The 18,568-nt window shown below is 38.2% G+C and overlaps 1 protein-coding gene and 1 long non-coding RNA gene across 7 annotated transcripts in view; one reads left to right on the top strand and one right to left on the bottom strand.

The window, feature by feature from the left end:
* QKI (QKI, KH domain containing RNA binding) overlaps positions 1 to 18,568 on the bottom strand; it is a 115,603-nt gene that overhangs the window by 40,429 nt on the left and 56,606 nt on the right. The gene's annotated exons all lie outside the window — the stretch shown is intronic.
* On the top strand, positions 5,034 to 16,948 carry LOC311593554. The gene is made up of 2 exons (XR_014777752.1): positions 5,034 to 8,200; positions 14,976 to 16,948. It is a non-coding gene; the product is annotated as an uncharacterized lncRNA (long non-coding RNA).

Here is an 18,568-nt window from a genome sequence, read left to right as displayed (position 1 = left end):
CAAATCACTACCGCTCTATAAAAGACATATTTTGGGGGTAAGGGGCTAGCATGTGTTATAGGCAGAAGCTCTAAAAGGCTCACTGGCCAGCCAATCTATCTCAATGGACTCCTGGTTCAGTCAAAGACCTATCTCAAAAAATAAACAGGTACGGAAGAGACAGTTAGGAACATGTACTGCTCTTCCAGAGAACCTGCTTCCATTCCCAGCACATGGCGGCTCACAGCTATCTTATCAGATAGTTTCAGACACATGAGATCCGACTCCCTTTGTTGGCCACTGTGGACACTGCACATACATGTTGTATAAATGCACATGCAGCCAAAACATCCATATACATGAAATAAAACAAACAACAAATACACAAATGGATAAGTAAGGTAAAGACCTACAGAGAAAAGACACCCAGCCTCATGTTCTTGTCTATGTGCACAAGCATGTGTGAACACATGCAAACACACGCGCGTGCACACACACACACACACACACACACACACACACACACACACACACACACGCACACAGTGGTGGTGGGGGTCATTAAAGATTGCAAATTAGACAAGAATGAGATGAAAAAAGTCAATTGAAACAAATCTAGAAATGAGACACATATTATAGTCAACAAAGACTTGAAAAGCTACCTTGTGCTAGTGAAATATTCAAATACTAATGAAAGAAAAAGCAAAGGCTCTAATTCAAAATATTTCATAAAACCTTAAAAAACTGAAATCATGACTTGCCACAGAAATCTTTATTCACAGAAAGTACAAAAGACAAAGGACTTAAGGACACACTATACCTTCTGTAGGCCACAGACAAAGGACTTAAAGACACACTGTATCTTCTGTAGGCCACAGACAAAGGACTTAAGGACACACTATCTCCTCTGCAGGCCACAGACAAAGTTGCAATATAATTTGCCATTATGCTTTACGAAGGGATATATTTTCTAGTTGTAAAATACTTCAGGAAATGTGTCTCCTTAACAAATTCATCAATTTAAAAGCCTTGTTAAGAACAAAAGCTCCACCTACCCTTCATGTTTTCTTAAAAATAAACATTTTTACTTACAACTTTCCAAAAAGGCAAAGAATGAAACCTTTCACTGATGCTGAGCTGATAAAAATTATTGCTCCAACCAGATGTGGAAAGAAAATGCTTCAAACTGCAGCTGAGGTAGAAGAGTCACAAGGTCTAGACCACATAAAGCATAAAAAACAAAATCTAACTGAAGGAGTAGTGGCAATAAAATGTTTCAAAACCACAAGACTAAGCAATTATTTCTAAATATAACAAAACAAAGAGACACCAGACACAATGTAACTAACATTGTTTACAAATATGTTCAAAGTTTTCATTTAAGGTAAAAAGAAATGACTAGAAGATTAAAGAAAACAGCATTATTTTATACAATCAATCAGAATTTAGCAGCATATTAAAACCATTTCCACTGTTCTCAACTAAATAAAGATAATTTCTAATAATATTTTACCATGCTTATATTCTTTTTACATGCATTACACAAAAATAGTTGTCTTTCTTTCCTTCTTCTTTCTTCTATTTTTTTTTCCCTCGGTTTTTCAAGACTGGGTTTCTATGTGTAGCCCTGGCTGTCCTAAAACTTGCTCTGTAGACTAGAGATCTACCCACCTCTGCTTAGAGTGCTGGCATTAAAGTTGCACACCACCACACCTGGCTAGAAATATATCTCAAATAACTTGGCCTCATATCTAATGAAAGAAATACTGTGTGGTAGAGCTAAAACGTATGTAATACTGGATAGTTCAAATGGCTACTGTATTAAGGAGCTCTTTCTTTCTCTAATATTTAAATGTTAGCCACCACTTTGGCACTATTAATTATTTCGTTGGCCAAATACAGCCCCAATCCATTTAAGACAAGTGTGTCTAGATTCTATAAATAGTAACTTTGCTTAGATAAAAACCTACATTACTACTTTCCTTCATAGTAAACATTAGAAGGAGTCTGAATATTAAACACATAAGCTTGAGCTTAATAAAATAAAAAACAAAAACAAACAGCAGGCTGGACTACAGTGACCCCTTACTGATCTTAATCTTCCAGAAATAGCTGTGTGCTATTTGATAGCACCGAAACTTCTGTTTCTTAGTCAACAATGAAATGAACCAAACCATAGGGAGTTAATGTCTGGTGTCATGGCTTTGTAAATGAGGTACCTCAGCTAAGCTGAATCTAGCCCTTCTAAACTTAGGAGGGTATAGCTTTTTTTTTTTTTAAAACTAATGTAATGATTGATTTTCTACTCTTCATCTTCAAGTGTTTAAAATACCAGAGGGAAAGTGTACATATATCCCCCACCATCCTAATACCATCTGCTGGCCACTCAGGCGTCTCTGTGCTCACTGCCGTTCTTCCTGTTTAGCTTTCCCTTCCTCCTATAGTACGTATATATCATACCCAAACAGGTTGGCTTATTCCCACTGTTCTACAATTATGAACAAGAACAACAACAAATAAATAAACAAACAAACAAATAAATAAATCTCAAGATACTCTTGGATTGCTCCACTTAACAATTCATTATTTCCTATTAAAAAACAAAATAAAATTTCATTACATTTTTATTAAAATCATCATTACAGAAATAGCATTTTACAAACAAAACCATCGTTTATGCTTTCAAGTTCCTAACCCTAAAATCTTTGAATTTTCCTAATATTTCCAACATCTACACTTGGTTCTACTTATTTGTAGCATTTCACTAATTCTGTTTTTTTCTTTTCTTTTCTTTTAAATACTTCACTTATTATTTATTGTGCTATGATGCATATGGGAGTGGGGTGCCAGATCCTGCAAAGGGAGGCAGGTTGGGGGACAACTTTGGAGAATCCATTCTTCCTTCCACTGTGGGTTTCAGGGGTTGAACTCATGTCAGAGTGGTTCAGCAAGCACTTTTTATCCACTCAGTCATCAAGGGCAAATGCTAAGACACTTCTTAAGTAATACAGCAACATTTTTGAAGCCTGACATGTCTTATTAAACTGTTGTTCTTGCCTAACCATTGGTGCTGTGACCAGTACTTTAAATCTTCGCAAAGTAGCCCAAAGAGTAAGGCACAGACAGCACCCCAACCACTTTCTAGTCACAGAGGATGTCGGGGAGGCTGAAAAGACAATGGGGCAGTGCAATCTTGTCTGCTGTTTGAGCAGAAGGTCCTGGGGTCTCTTTATAGCCACAGGAGCAGGTGTCATAGCCTTCTGCATCCCTGGTGCATGCACATCAGACTTGGGGACTAGCTGCAAATACGAGGGTACTGCTCCTACTTTTCCATCAATCAGAAATCCTGCTTCCAATTCTAGAAGCACAGGTCTTCTACCAACAATTGGGAAAATGTGGCAACAAGCAAACTTGTCAATTTATGTAAAGATTTTTTTTAAAAGACAGTAAGATTAAAAAACAAAACAAACAAACAAAATAAAACAGACTTTTCATAGTTCCTGACTATGAAACTTCCAATAGCTTGGAGGAAAATATGATCATTCTTAAAGTTGCTATATTACCAATGCTCAGGAGAGTAGGGACTACTATGACATTAAAAAAAAAAACTGTGAATGTTGATATATTCCTTTTATTGAGCATCACAGAATACAATGAAAACATTGTCTAGTAAAAAAGCTGTAAAATGACACTACTATTAAATATGAATCACTCTGCTTCTTGTTTCAGCTTAATGCAAATGTTGCTAATCTTCAGAGGAGCATCTTCATGGTTCTTGCTTAATAAACTTCATACCCATCAAAGCCTGTTCTTTATTGCTTTCCTTTTCTTAGCTTTTCATCTACTTTAGCGTTCCTTTGTATTAAGTGGAAACATGCCTCTCTGAGGGACACTCCTAATTTTCCATCTCATGCTGATTTCTAGCTCAAACTCACTGTCATTAAAGAACAAAATGGGATCTTCGAGATGCCTCAGTCTGCCAAGACTGTTCCTATAGAACACACAGCGAGCATGCCAAGCATCCCACACACACTTCATCCGCTATTCGGTACAGTGTTCTCATTAGGTCTGTTTCTCTATCAACGTGTGCGCCTTACTTTTACTTCTGGTACTTTCTACTTTACATGGTTTTAAGGCACGGTATTTGTTAAATACAGCTTGCGACCATAATCATATATTATATTCTATGATTTTCTATATGAAGAATCAAGTCTGAAAAGAGTTTTAAGTTATTTTCTGTTTTATATTGTGTTTATATTATTATTATTATTATTATTTAATTTAAGAGTGCATGTGCCTACATGTAAGTGCCCACCAATTAAAGAAGAGGGCATCGGATCCCTGGAAAGTGGAGCTACAAGTGGCTGTGAGCTGACTAATTGTGGTTGGTAACAAGCAAGCCCAGCTCCTCTGCAAGAACAGCAAGCAAGCTTAACTCCTGAGCCATCTCTCCAGCTGTCCCCGTTTCTCTTGCACTGGCTATCTTTTTGTGCCAGCAAGAATAGAAATGATAACATCAAATATCCTTGGTATCTTTGTGAGCATAAGAGGAAAAACACTGAATTGCTTGAGGCTACTTTGATTAGTTTGTAGATGAACTTTAGCAGATTGAGACTATCCTTTTACTTTGAGTTTTCTGGTGGGAAAAGAGGGGTTAGTCATTAACATATGGCCAAGGATATCCCATGCATCTATAGACACAATCACAGTTCTGAGACTGACACCACTGATACGATGGGTGGCGCTAACTGATTAAGAGATGCTAAACTACTCTTGCAAGATATACATTGCTTGGTAAATGACGCAGTAACCTACTTATATATTTCAATTAAATTTACTAACATTTGTTAAGTATTTTGTTATCTGTGTACATGAGGGATTCAAATCTTTTCCTACATTTTTCAGTTCTAAGGATTGAATTCAGACAGTTGAACACAAAAATATAACCTTTCCTTTATAGCGAAGTTTTAGATACAGTTCAGATCTTAAACAACACAGAGATCTTTTTGGCCTAAATTTCCTCACACAAGATACACTGGCACACACCTGTGGAGATAGAAGGATCAAAAGTTCAAAGCCATGGGCTACATGACACCCTGTCTCAAAATGCTGTACATGATATGTACCCCTCAAGAACTTGTTAAATCAATACAGGATCTCTAGTTTGCAGACACTGGTCATCAGTTCTCTATCTAACTAGAGCTTCATCTATGTGCTAATACCACGAAAGACAAATACTCAGTTTCATTACACTTCTCTATTGTCGTTTTTCAATTTCAGTAACTTCCATCTTATATTTCTTAGTTTCTTTTTAGTTACACTAGGCTTAGTTTGTTGATTTTTGACATTTTTAAAACGATAAAACACTTATAAGTAAAAGTCCACTCTAAACAAGTTTTTACCCCACAAAATTTTGTCTTGTAATTTTACAATCATTCAACTAAATGTTTTCTGGTTTCCTCTAAGTCTTGGCCAATGAATCACAGAGAGTTGTGTTGCTTCCCCTCCCCCCCCCCCAAACACTTGGTACTTAATTCCTTGATGGTCAAAGTTTAAATTATACAGTTCTCACTACTTCCTTACTCTGTGACATTGTTCCCATGTGTCTATTTTCAACCCAGCTATATCCCGCACCTCACAGTATTTCTTTTGAACAACCTCTTCCAGTTTCTCCCACTGTTACTTAGGCCATTTCTGGCAGGACTGAAGCTACAGCTGCTCCATTTAACACAGTCCCCATGTGCAACTATTCCCCTGTTCCTGAGCTTCCTCTCCTGTCCCTCTTCTCCACGCTATGCCCTAGAGCCATCTGTCTGTTTTTAATTCATGTCTTGTATTTTTAATGGATGCATATGTGTGCCTGGTTGTATGTCTGTCCACTGGCTATGTGTGAGGGAACTACCAGAGTTGAGAAGACAACAGATACCCTAGAACTACAGCTAAAGGTGGTTGTGAGTGCTGGGAATGCAACCTCAGTCTTCTGCGAGAACAACAGCACTTTTAACCACTGGGCCATCGCTCCAGGCTCTCTGCTGTAGTATGCTCTATCATCCTTCTGCTTCAGCGTTCCCAATATTGGGAACCATGACACTCGCCTGATACTGGCCCTTAGGTATGTTGTTTACACATCTCTATTCTGACATAATACCTCAGTGTACACTGTGCTCGTTGTTCACTCTACCAGGCTCCTAGTTTGTTATATGGAACCTGCCTATTTATAACTTTCAACAAACTTTGGAGATTTTAACCATTACTTCTTCAAACATGTTTTTTTCAGGCTTATCAGCTTTCCCATCTTTTATTGGATGTCAAGTGTGTCTGCTACACCATCTGAGTGGGGACTAAGAAGAGCAGCATCAGTATAAAAGAAGCCAGTTGACAAAAGTGGCTGTGGGAGCACTTTACCCTGGCCTACAAGCAATAAAATAGAGCGTGTAGGAAAAACAAAACAAAACAAACCCTGGATATACAAATTGGAGAGAAGATGAGCACTATGTAAACTAATGGTCATGAGCATGTTTTTCCAGCACTCTAGCCCATGTCCACTCCTGAGAGTCTTTCTTATAAATTGCTTTTGTTGCATTGCTCTGTCATGTGTTCCTGATGCAATTCTTTATCCTGGGACACAAGAAGCTGGAAAATAAGCAGGTGCCTCTGGAATTCTGATCTGTACCTATAATATGCAAACTCCAATTTTTCCAAGTGTCTCCCATTTCTTAGTTTCCTACCATGGGAAACTTCCTTTGCACTATCTTCAATTACACAGGTAAGTCCATCCAGTAAATGTCATCTAGTTACCAACTTTACTCATCAAGAGATTCTATTTTGAAGTTTTAATTTTCCATCTGATTCTAAGTACTGCTTGTATTGTCTATCGCTCCCCATAGTAGCTCACCGGAATCCTAAGGGCAGCTATTGGGAAACACCTGTAGGGTGAGGTAGGTAGTTCATGCTTACAGCATCAGCATGTGGAGATCTGAAGGCTTTAATTTGAGAGTGCCCTGGTCTACAATTTTTAAACCCAGGGGCTACCTCAAACACCAGAGATGAAAGGTCACAAAATGTTACATTTCCAAGTGTCTACCATGTAACAAGCAGGTTACTGAAAACAAATTACTGTGAGATAAAAATATGTAACTGACTACAGAATACTGTTTACATGAAAATACAGGTGCTATTATAGAAGGAATAAATGAGATCACATCTGTTGATGGAGTATTACCTAAGACTGAAACATTTTAAAAGTCCAAGTTAAAACCAGAAACTAGATCAGGTATTTGGTAACTGTTCAAAAATCACAAACTACACAATCTATCAGGGGTATGATCAGTCTTCATTTATTCAATGGACTTCCTGCAGCTGGAGATGCCCTCAAGCCAAGTACCACAAAACTATAGCACACTTAGTATTTTTGATCACGCGTTAGCTGCTTTCACAAAATAATGTTGACTCGAAAGAAGTGCAAAAAAATCACACAACATCTTAACATGATGTGTTTTACTTTATTTTATTTTGAGATAGGGTTTCTCTATATAGCCTTGACTGCCCTAGAACTCTCTACGCAGACCAGCCTGGCCTTGAACTACACGGCTCTGTCTCCAGATTGCTAGAATTAAATCTGTGAGTCACTATGCCTGGCATCAACAGATTAATAGGTAAAACTTCTTAAGAGTACCTGAAACATCTGTTAACTCCACTTCAACTAATAATTTATAAAAAATAAATCCTTTTTCCTAAAAATGAAGAAAAAGAAAACAAGTAGTATTTTTTAAAACATGGCATAATAATCCTAAATTCTTAGATTTAGAATAAACTTTTAAAAAGATGAAACAGAAATTAGTGAAATAAGAACATTTGTAGTGATGGTGGGTTTTTGTTTTGTTTTGAGGGAAAAGGGGGCATTGCAGGCCTTTCTGTAGTTCCCTGGCTCAACCCAAATCCTAGACTCTTAAGGACTTTGCTTTCACACTAGACGTATCTAGTTCCTCAGGGACTGATTGACTAAGAAGAATTGATTTGACACTAACTAAAACTAAGACAGGCTTTAAGCCTGTGTTACAAGGGTTAAATTCAATAAGAAAATATAAAAAAGGCTCTAAATACTCTGAAAATCTTGGAAATTAGTGGCTGTAAAACTTTCAACATTGAAGAATATAAAATCTCTCAAATTAATAATACAGTGAAAGGAATATCTACAATAACTCAAAAGACTCATATTATGGTAAATAGGCTTTAACCTCAATGGCTTAGAAAAAACAAAGCTGTCGGTAACCAGCTGGGGTGGGGTGTTTCTTCTCAGATATTCCCAGCATATTCTAGCTGTTTAATACAAGTTTTAGTTTTAGTAGTGAGGTCACTGATGAAGCCACTGCTTTCCATATCAAACAAAGAAGGTAATTAACAGTCATTCTGGCACCATTCCTTATCACCAAAACACACAATGGATACAGGCTCTGTTACAATGACGCTCCACTGGTGTGTCAGTGTCACATTCACTTCTCTATCACACAAGCATACATTTACTGCTCAGCCAGACACCTATAATTAAACACAAGAGGACTGTAATGCTAATACTCAGGCTAGCTTGCAAGCTAGGGTCCCCCCTCACTGTAAGGATGATTGCCTTTCATTTTAAAGTTTGAAGTAGCTACAGTTCACTTAGTTTTGATTACATAGCAATTAGATATGCAAATACACAGATCCAGAAAAATACATTTTCAAGCTTCAAATTGTGAGCAATCAGGCCCATTCTCTTCTCTTGTATATACAAGCAAACTCATTAAACAACTATTGTCTCAAAGCATCGCTCCCTCCAGCTCCCCCACTTGCTTTGGTAATGTCATAAACATCCTGAATACATCTGCAGCTGCCATCTTTTTTGGTGACTTCTTAAATGTGTAGGGGGGAGGAGGGGAAGGGAAAATTTTCAAAGAGAAGAACATATATAATCTATCCTTAACACCAAGATGCTGAGGTTGGATAACGCACGATTTGCCATAAAATTGAGTAAAATTACTTTTTAATATACAATTTTTAAAGCCAAATGTGTACTGTTTTAGCTCATGTTTGTAATTTAAACGTAACAGGTTATGTTGAAGCAGGAGAACTGTCTTTAGTCTGTGGCCATCATGAGCTAATTATAATTATATTTAGTAATTTCCAGGCTAGCCTGAGCTACAGAGTGAACACCTACTTGTCTTTAAAATTACACTCCTAGGCTGGGTGGTGGTAAACACACACCTCTAACTCCAGTGCTCAGGAAGCAGGGGCGCCTGGATCTCTGTGAGTTCAAAGCCAGCCTAGTCTAAGAGGGGAGACCAGGATAGCCAAGCCTACACAGAGAAACCGTGTCTAAACCCCTTCAATAAAAAATAAAATGTATTTCTATTAATTAATAAGCTAAACAAACAAAACAATAAAACGTGGGTCCACTAGATGGTTCAGCAGGTAAAGGTGCTTGTCACATAAGCCTGCCAACTCAAGTTTGGTCCCCAGAAGCCAAGTAAAGATGTAACAAGATATCAAACTCCACTAGCACTCACACAGACACAGAGCCAGTAATAATGATAAATGATTACTGAATAATCTAGCCATTTGACTGAAAACCATTATAAACTCTATAGCATTATCATGTGGAGAATCATGCAGTTTAGAGAGAGGATTTTTTAAAAAGTAAACTTATGTATGACCTGGAAAATTACTATGATCATCCATATTATCTGTAAAATACAGCAACCTTTTGGCCTATCACATGGTAATTAATTTCTTCTAAATTTCAAACTTCAATTCTGCTTCTTAACCTTAAGTATGATTCAAAGTGGCATTGGCTTTATTTTCTTTTTTGTAACTTAAGCTATAGTAATTTGTTACACAAAAGTGAAAATATATGTGTGTTTCCAGGCAAGTGCATGCACATTTGTTTATGTGTATGGCAGACGACAACTTTGCTTGTCATTCTTGATCCATCTGTCATACCTTGGTTTTTAAAGACAGGGTCTCTTGCTAACTGGACCTTGTCAAATACTCCAGGGTGAGTAACCAGTGAGTTCCAAGTATCTTTCTGCCTCCACCTTCCCAAGATTGGGATTACTAATAAATGCATGCCACTATATCCTGGTTATTTCCCCCCTTTTAAGGTGTGTCCTGGGGACTGACCTGAAGTTCTCCAGTACTTTACTGACTGAGCTATTTGCTCAGGCCTCTGAAACTGCAATTTAAGTTTCCCTTCTGTATTTATTGGACACTCCTATACCTCAAAAAATAAGAAATTGACTAAATTTATATGTCTTACACACAGAGATTAAACCTAAGGTCTGGTGCATTCTAGGAAGGACTCCATCACTGAGCTATCCATTTCCTCTTGCCTCCCCCACCAAAAACAAAACAAACAAAAAAACTTAGGAAAAAATAAATATCAATTATGTCCACATTTCACTGACATCAAAAAATAAATTATTACCCTTGGAGAATATAGTCTTTGTAAGCAAACACAAGTAAATAACACAATCAACTAAAACACTATGCTGTCTATTCAGAGACTGATACTGGATTTGGAAATCCAGTGAAAGCTGAAATTGTCTCAAAAATGTTCAAATAAATCTGAAGCAAGACTCCATCTCCCACTTCGATGACTACAACAGCCTAAGAGATCCTTTCCTTATTCCAAAGAACTCTATAAAATTTGTATCTGATACCATCACTGTTAATAATACTCAAATTCCTTGAGTCATCTACAGGCAATACTATAAAGAGACTTTATTAGCATCCCCAACACACGCGCATACACACACACACACACACACACACACACACACACACACACACACACACACACGCACCCCCTCCTCTCCAGCCACACTTATCCAGCTCTATCAAGGACACTTCCACCTTATGCTCCCTTGAGTGCTTCTGCACATTCATTCGCCCTTAGGTCCCCCATGGACCCATCACCATGCTTGGTGTGCATCCACAACTTAAATTGTCCCTTTTCTAGTCTTTCTTTGGTGATCTTATTTAAAAGAACTCTACCCAGACCAAACACCAATGACCCAATAGGGACACTAACTGAGACGTTCTTGTTTACTTTCTGTCTCGAATTATACCTCATGACAACAAAGACTTCTTAGTCTTGTATCTGCTTCCCCAAAAATCAAAAACCAGCCCAGAGTTAAAAGACTTGTGAGAGCATTAGTGATGAGGTGAATGATGGTCATAGAGTTCTTTCAATTTTAAAATTATTTTGAAGTACCAAGTTAAGAAGGCATTAGACTGCTCAACTTTTATTTTCCAGATCTGCTATACAGATTTCTCAAAAGTGCCACCCATGCACAACAAGATCTCATCAGTAGAAATAGATTCTATTTCTCCTCTACAGAAGGAATCCTGTGTCTGTCACCAAGGAAGACTTCAAGTGAATTATGCAGCTGTTTAGCTGCTCCTCTCTTCATTGGCCCCCATTTTTCCAGCCGTATACAAGCTAGCAGTTTGGATTTGTTGCCCCAAATCCATGAATGAGAAACTGACTCCTCAACACAACAGTGGCAAGTTGGACCTTTCAGGAGGTATTCTGGCCTTAAAAGGAGGGAACTAAGGGAATCAATCTATTTGTTCCCTTCATCTGTTCAAACTCTATTTCTCTTTGGTGGAAGACAAGGGCAGTGGAGACTCCTACGGATGCAGCCCTCAGCCAACAGCCTCAAGAGTGGCTTTACTCATCACACGTTACCTACTCCCACATACTCTCTTACAGCTGCACACAAACAGACCTTACTGAGCAATGCGGTTCTAGAATTTTACAAAACAGAAAATGCATATGCACAGACTTAAGACTATTTTAACAGCAAGTAATAAGTCTCTAGCAACACCTGTGTGAGTAAACCACGTAAACTAGTTTTTAACTGTACAAAGTCAGCACTCAAAAATTTGAGGAAATCTCAAAGACTAAAGACAAACATCAAGAATCTTGGAATATTTTTTTTTGCAGCAATTTATCATAAGGTGTCGTATAACTGAAAGGACAATAGAGTGTGACAGATCCTTCCGTGGTTGCATGCACCTAACCTGTGGCTACAATAGAACGCATCCTTTCCTAACACCTCCAGCAACCTCATTGGACAATTACCGATGTTTATTTGCCGCCAAGTGACTCCTAACACTATGGTGTGTATATATATAATTTACTTAAAAATTCTTCTGCATGTGTATAAAAACGGTGTTAGTTGTTCACTGCAGACTTATTTTCTGCTGATATTAGTCTACAAAATAAATCTTGTATTTTAAAAATGTGTGGTAAATTCTAATCTATTGTGAAGTATTTCTGAACAACTACATTTACTATGGAAACATTAAGATAAATGAAAAGATTAGAGCACATATTTAAAAGACAACCTAACACGAAAATCCTTTGATATTAGTTTAACCCATTAACTAATGAAATGGCAAGTGCCCTGGAAACAGCATTTCACATCTCACAGGCTGAGTGCTGGGTAATTGGTTAATCAGATCCCAGTGCTCCGGGAATGAATGACGAGAAGCTATTGATAATTACATCATGTTAGTGATATAGCTTAGGCTATTTTGGGCAAACTGAGATGTAAGATTACCTTTCTGTCCTCTAAGATCTATTATGATCAAAAGCGAAGAGGGCAGAAACTCTCACAAGGGACAGGAACAGGCATTTCCTAAACTGAGGTTCTCTCCCTTTCAGGCAACTCTAGCTTGCTTCAAGCTTACATAAAATTACCCAGCACATAAGTAAATCAAGTTATTAGCTGTCAGTTACATAGAAACATTTGTAGCTGTAGCTTATACACTTGAGGGAGGGTTGTAAAGTCAGTTCTCACTATATGTACTAAAATCACCAGCAACTGTGAATACTAAATCCCTACTCTCAGAAAAAAGATTCTTAGGCAAATGAATACATGAATTACTGGTCACGACATTTTTATTAACAAATCAATAAATAACCACATTTTATTATGTTTCCACTTAAAGAAACTTTTATATATTTATACACACCACACACACACACACACACACACACACACACACACCCCATTGATTCCATCAACACAAGCAGGAAAAAACTGTCTAAGCTTTTCTGATGCAAATGTTTTCTCCTTAAGGTGTCAGCCTGTTACTCTCAGAACACTACTAGACAAGTTCCTCAGTACCACGCCTGTGGAACTCCTGAAGAGAGAATCACCAGTGGGAAGCAGGGAAGCAGGAAAGCATGAAGCATAGGAGGCTAAATAAAGACCCTGCAGACAACAACGTGTGCTGTGTGATCACTACAGCATAAAGGCTAGTGCCTCGCCCTGTCCCGTCCCAGGCAGGAAAAATAACATTTAGAGGATTCCTTTCTGTCATCCTGTATGTTTCCATGACTAAATGCAACTCATCTCTGACTTAAAAAGATGTTTGAACAGTGATGAAATTGCAAATAGTATCACTGCAAATGATGATATGTTGTCCCTCCCAAAAAAACCTACAAAGTGTTTTTAAAATTATGCCAAACCCACATTTTAAGGAGCACAGAAATACACTGTACAAATATATATATGTCTTTCTAATTTTTTAAAATTTATTTTGGTTTGCTGTTGTTGTTGGGTGGTTGGTTGGTTGGTTGGTTGGCTGGCTGGTTCGGTTTTTTTGAGACAAGGTTCCTCTGTGTAATAGCCCTTGGGTGACCTAGAACTCTGTAGACCAGGCTGGCCTCGAACTCACAGTGATCAGCCTGCCTCTGCCTCCCAAGTGCTGGGATTAAGGGTGTGTGCAACCATGTCCAGCTTGTCTTTAAAATTTTTAAGTGTGTATGTGTGTGTGTGTGTGTGTGTGTGTGTATGCACATGTGAGAACATATGTTTGCAGAATCCGGAAGCAGCTTTAGATGCCCGGGACCTGGAGCTGCAGGCAGCGGTGAGCCACCTGAGTGCTGCAAACTTCGGTCCCTATAAGTGGAGTACGCTCTCTCAGCATGACGCCATCTCTCCAGTTCCCATTCTAACTACCACACTTACACCTAATCTATGAGTTTAATTTTAAGTCAGAGTTAAAAGAAATTATAAAGTTACATTTTCAGAGCAGAAAAAATGACCCCTTAATTAAGTTACTATTCAAAAAAAAATTAAGTTACTATTCTTTAATTTTGAGATGATTCCTCACCTGAGCATTGTCATGTGTTGCAGAAGGAAGCTCATCATGTGAAATCTTGCTTGGCTATGAGCGCTGGGTTGGTCTTCCACTCAGAGCTCTATCTGCCTTCCTCTGCCTCCCAGTGTTGAGATTAAAGTTGTATGCCATCATACCCAGAGTGTTTTAATAGATCTAGATTTAATATTCTCAAGCAAAAGATAAGTGTTGGAGGGTGGTCTAGTGTATCTCGATGCTAATTACTGCTTGCTGTCTCTGTGACCCACCTTTTGATCAATAAAAGGCCAATCACCTGGGCAGGGCAACTGAAATGGGTGTGGCTACAGTTCCCAGGCTTGGAGAGACAGAGGAATCCTGGGAAGGAGAAAGACCTGAAGGCAAAGAGAGAAGAAGGCTGCCATGGGTTAGACAGAAGAGAAGCACTTGGCCGGCGTGGATGGAGATTTGGCCCAGATGAAGAACATTAGCAAGTATTTGGGATTATGGATGGGAGGTAGCTTGATAGAAAATATTAGAAGCAGATGGCATGAGATTGGGACAGGTATGGGAAACCTGCCTCACTGTGGGAAGTAGTTCACAGGATTGATATCTGCCTGAACCCAGGCTAACTAAGGCTATTTTATAATATAACAGCTGTCTGTGTCTTGACTGATTGTTAGCCTGGCATACTAATAATACATATAATGAAAAGCAACAGAAAAGAACAATCATATAAGTATACAAAATACATATACATCAGCATATAAACAACAATGAACTGTATTGAGGTATGATTAGGATTTTAAAAGATGAATTTCAATCAGTATCCCCCCCACTAAATACTAAGCATAAAAGCCTATTACAAGTTAAATATACGTGTATTTTAAAAGATGAACTAACTGCTTTTCCTGCTTCTGACATTTTCGTTGTTGTTGCTAAATCTGATGCCCCACATTCTATGTCATTCATTTCTTAGTATTCAGTGACCTCACAACTTAGATGAGCAGACAGCACCAGTCAGAAATTAACTCTATTAGTTTCAAAGACAACAGTCATCATTAAAAATTATTAGAATATCCAAGAATTCCCATTTTAGCTGTTGAAAAAAGTAGGCAATGATATCATCCTAACTCTTACACTGTTTGATATGCAAGATACCACAGGTTCAATACCCAGCGCTAAAAATACATAGTAATTAATTAATTATCTTTAAAATAAAAAGAATTCTTTACTTCTTAAAAGTCTACTTCTCCCCTACTCTGATCTACCCAATGGACAGGACATTTTCCACAGTTATATGGAGAGCAGGGACTGACTTTGACATGAACTCTGGTGCTCCATATTTGACGACCTCCCCTTGGTGGGGAGGCCTGGTGGCACTCAAAAGAAAGAATAAGCAGGCTACCAAGGTGAGACTTGATAGCCTACAGCCATATAGTGGGGGAGGAGGACCCCCTCGGCCATAGACCTAGGGGAGGGGAATAGGGTGAAAGCGGGAGGGAGGGAGGAAGGAATGGGAGGATACAAATCATGGGGTAACAATTGAGTTGTAATCTGAATAAATTAATAAATTTTTTTAAAAAGTCTATTTCTCTAATAGCTAATTTTATAGCAACCAGGGATGCTTTAAAAATCAAACATTTTAAAAAGAAGAGCAACAAAAAACTGTAATAGTGTTTCACAGCTAAAGGATTCAATGAAAAATACAACTACTAGGATAGATTAAAGCGGTTGACTAGATTCATGAAACTGCCTACCAATTTGCTGTTAACATGGCTAAAGGTTTTTGTTGTTGTTTTGTTTTGTTTCAACATAGGGTTTTCTCTGTGTAGCCTTGGCTGTCCTGGACTCACTTTGTAGAGTAGACTGGCCTCCAACTCAGAAATCCACCTGCTTCTGCCTCCCAGAGTGCTGGGATTACAGGCCTACATCACTGCACTAGGGTCAAAAGACATTTTCTAATTGAAATTCTTCATTACACGATATGAAAAGGAAAATGAAGCAATACAGCACAATGATACAGACAAGTGGCACCTTCCTAACACTTCTGTCACCAGTGAACAGAACCTTCTAGAAAACAACCAAACTACAAGCTACTCAAATATTCTTTAACTGACTGTAATCCAATCAAGCCTTAATTTTTAAAGGCTCATTAAGAGCCATCTAGTGAAAAGATGGACCCTCACTTTACTAAAAAACTCATGTCTGATTTCATTAGACACGGGCAAATAACTTATCCTGATATTAGATCTATGGCAGAGTAATTAAATAAGTTTTACAGGTTATTTAAAATATTACTTCATTTTAATGAACAAAAGTAATTCTCATTTGGCTCTTTTTAGACTTTAAAAACTGTCACAAATTTAATGATTGTACATCAAAGTAAAATAATTGTTTGAAATCCTCCAAGTCACAGTGAACATGTAAACAGAAATGTAGCTAAATAACTCAGTCAATATTCTAAAGTTACTTTCTATTTTTTAAACACTATTGAGAACAAAAGCAGGAAACAGCTTCATAAGAGCTAGCTGACAGCCTTGAAACACTAGGAGACTATGCCCCAAGTTACATTGTAGCTTATAGACAGGTTAAGTCAAACATACCTCAAAAACTTTAAAAAGCATTCTGACTGGCTAATTTTGTCTGATGACATAGTTTCTCTGAAAGCTACTTTTCTTACATTTAACAAAGAGATCTGTCTCCAGTGAATCTGATTTTTCTTAGAGTAGTTTTTTGTTTGGTTGGTTGGTTGGTTTTTGTTGTTTTGTTTTAGCCATAGGTGGTTTGAAGAAAATGAATTTAGTTTTTTCCAGAAGAACAAATATTAAGAGGGACTCAACCTGAAATACCTCCCATGGGTTCATGTGTCTCAACACATTCCCCACTGCCGCCCCCACCTCAGTCACACTGCTTGGGGAGGCTCTGACGCCTTTAGGAGGCAGGTATAGCGTGAGAAGACTCCTGAGATGGTGGGCTTAGGGGTTACACGTGGTTCTACTTTCACCTGACCTCCACTTTCCTCACTGGCAGAAATGGGAAAAGCAAGACACACCAGGTACTTTCCAAGATGGATGATACTGTAAGACTCTATTCTCTGAACCATGGGCCAGAATACAGGCTTCCTCTCTAAAGTCTCATTTGCCTGTTATCTGACAACAGTGATTTTAAAATGTAACTAACACAGCAGGCTTACTTCTGTTTTAAAAGTCAACCATTTGATGTCCCCATCTGACCAAAAATATAAGACTAAGGTGTCTTTAGTTAAAGTTACTATTGGTGTGACGAAACATCATGATCAGAGCTGGCACAGTGTCACAGGCAGGCAGATCTCTGTGAGTTCGAGGCCAGCCTGGTCTACAAAGTGAGTCCAGTACAGCCAAGGCTACACAGAGAAACTTTGTCTGGAAAACAAAAACAAAAATAAAAACCCACCATGACCAAAAGCAACTTGGGGAGGAAAGGGTTTATTTCACTCACAGTTCCATGTAACAAGAGCAATCAACACTTCATTCAAAAGCAGTGAGGGGATAGAACTTATGAGGGGCAGGAACCTGGAGGCAGGAGCTGCTGCACAGGCTATGGAGGATGCTGCTCACTGGCTAGATCACCATGGCTTACTCAGCCTCCTGCTTTCTTACAGAACCCAGGGCCACCAGCCCAGGGATGGCACCACCCACAATGGGCTGGGTCCTAGTCCATCAGTTACTAATTTAGAAAATGTCCCATAGCTGGATTTTATGGAAGCATTTCCTCAGCTGAGGTTCCCTCCTTTCAGAGAATTCTAGCTTGTGTCAAACTGACATAAAACCAGCCAGCACATAAGTAAGTCAAGTTATTAGCTGTCAGCTACATAGACACCTTTAAGACATTGGCACTGTAGACTACCGCAAAGACTCAGAGATGTGTTATTAATTTAATGTGTTATTAAGGCCAGAGGAATGCTAAGATAGATGATCCTGAATGTGGCGTATTTGCTTAGCACAAAGAGACGTGATGTTAATCGGATGGTTACAAATTGTATACACACATTAAAATGCCATACTGTACCCCATAAATGTATCAATTATGTGCTAACTAAAATTAAAACTTCTATCCACAAAAAGATTAAAGATCAAAGAACTGACAAGTCAAAGACACTCATCTAACTTCATTACAGGCACAGAATTTCTAAGTGGGTTACCTAAGGCTTCATGATCATTTGTGGCTTGCCCTTTCAGCCTATCTCTTCCAAAGGATCAAGTTATCTTTTTAAAATAACTAACATAACGTTAAAACAGCTGCTTCCCAACGAAAAATAAATTATTTTAACACAGCATTCAGCTGTGTCTTCAATGTCAACACAGGTTTTCCAACTGTACCTTAAACCTTTTACTAAGGCAATCAAAGCACTCTGGCCCACCCACAGTAAATCTTGTTTCTAATGTCTGGAAATCCATCATCCAGTATCCATAAAGCCTTC

The sequence above is a fragment of the Acomys minous genome (genome assembly GCF_964271855.1).
Source record: "Acomys minous genome assembly, chromosome: 3".
Lineage (NCBI taxonomy): Eukaryota > Metazoa > Chordata > Mammalia > Rodentia > Muridae > Acomys > Acomys minous.
This window is presented reverse-complemented; position numbering and strand designations above follow the sequence as displayed.